This window comes from Ischnura elegans, chromosome X (assembly GCF_921293095.1).
Source record: "Ischnura elegans chromosome X, ioIscEleg1.1, whole genome shotgun sequence".
Classification (NCBI taxonomy): domain Eukaryota; kingdom Metazoa; phylum Arthropoda; class Insecta; order Odonata; family Coenagrionidae; genus Ischnura; species Ischnura elegans.
In genome coordinates, this window is record NC_060259.1 from 36,958,754 (window position 1) to 36,960,860 (window position 2,107).

The window sequence follows — 2,107 nt, forward strand, 5'->3', positions numbered from 1 at the left end:
TTGGATCCTCAACTGCGATTTGCGACTAGTGGACTGTAACGTACGTGTGAACAAGTAAACAATGAAGAAGGAACATGAACGCGACTACAAGTGCCGAAGTAACGTGCCTGGTAATTATAATTTCTATCTATTACTGGAGCATGAAGTAAACTAAACTAAGTTGCCTGATACAATGCTGAAAATAGTTGAACATAATTCAATGGAAAATTTAACCAGAGAGTTGCATCACTTTTTGTTGTGACGCCATGGTGAGGCAATATACTTTTTAATAACCAATATATGCAGAGGTTGAGGGAACCAAATTTCAGTACTGAAATTTGGTTCCCTCAACCTCTGCTAAAGTATAGAGCTCTTTATTTACGGTGATTTCATTGAAAATTTCAGGTGAAAAACTTTGGAAAAGCAGTTTTTAGGATTCTCGTTTGGGTGAATTGTTTCCTCGTAAGCCTGCCATTAGGAATTCGGCGTGGAAGCTGTTGTCACCAAGTGCGTAACGGAAGGAAATTAGTTCCAAGTTTAACATTGTTTCTATATTATAAAGAAATCAAATTGGCAATTCCTCTTAAAACACAACTGTTATTTATTTCAGTCATCTCTCTTTCTTCGAGTACGTATGTCCTCATGAATGTGGGTTTTATTTTTGTTATTATTTCTCTTTCACCAAGTGGTTATTTCCTAATATATGTCGTGTTTGTATATTTAGTTACTTTTCGTCATTCAATAAACAGTTATTTTTCAATATCAATGCCGATTACGTTCATTTATCGTTCATATGAATGCCTTTGGCGTATTGAAATTAGGTACTGTTAGTTCACAATAGACCCGATAGAGGGTCATGTTTACTTTGAAGCTCCACAGATGGCTCTGATGTCGCATCGGGAAGTTTTACCCGGAAAAAGTACGAATTTTACCCGTGTTTTACCATGACATTACCCGAATTTTATCACTTAAATTTACAGATATTTTACCCGTTACCATGCAGGTTACCCATCTTTTACCACAATTTTACCCGTGTAAAATTTGGGTAATAATGGGATAAAATATATTTTGTGCTGACTGGGATGAACCCAGACAAATTTAAACAAAACGAGTAATGATCCCGACGTGAATCGAACACGCAGCCTTCTGATCTGGAGTCAGACGCGCTACCATTCCGCCACGGAGTCCAATGGCGATATTTGCCAAAATTTCAATCCAAACTCTTCTGTTTACATGAATCACCTCTATGAGTAATTCCGAGATACGAGAGACCTACTACTAAGCATAAAACATTTTCATTGGACACAGCGTATTTACTGAAGCAGCACATGTTATCAACAGTTTTTTATTGTTTATGACGATAGCTATTTATCATAATCCCTCCACTGGCATTTTCCTCCCATTTAATCCGCTTTCGGATTATGTATCCTTAGGAAATGTTCAGTAGGATGGAAACGATGGCTCCCCGTAGCTGTGTTGCGGCTATATTTCTGGGAGACAGTATTCACTGGATGTCACATCCCTGAGTAAATGTTAGACACAAGTTTTAACTCGCAATAGGTCGTTGATATCATACTTAAACTTGACTGAGAGCCTGCTACGAATGTCTTGGTTCTTGCCACCAAATAGGTGATCCCAAAACCTCCGCATCAGTTAACGCGTTGACATTGCGGGGTCACACTAGAATTATGTTTGGCGTGCCAATGTAGTATCGAAAGCTCAGGTTGAAGGTATAGATACTAGAAAGCAGCAGTTAACTTCCAAACCGCCAGGGTAATTAATTTTTTCAATGATGAGTCTAATTGCTAGCGAGCTCTGTTTTAACAAATGGTGTCTAAAGTCGCGACGGCGATGTGAAGACTATGGGTATGAAATAGTAATTTTAGCTACTTATCATATGGGCATGACTCTACTGTAAAATATCTGAGATCGCGTGATTAGCCACTCATTCCAATTGGGGTTAACCATCTTCCTTGAACACTTCCGTCTCAATGACGATCGTCACTTGCCTGAATCCGACGAGAGAATTGCATGATTTGCAGTGGTCAGTTTAACTGCGTGGTATTTAGTTTGATTGGAATTTAATTTCTCTGAATTTCACACTCTAGATATGAAGATATCAGAATTT

At 38.3% G+C, this 2,107-nt stretch overlaps 1 non-coding gene across 1 annotated transcript; it reads right to left on the reverse strand.

The window, feature by feature from the left end:
- Positions 1–1,094: 1,094 nt before the first annotated feature.
- Trnaw-cca lies at positions 1,095–1,166 on the reverse strand. The gene has a single exon. It is a non-coding gene; the product is annotated as a tRNA-Trp (tRNA).
- Positions 1,167–2,107: the final 941 nt, after the last annotated feature.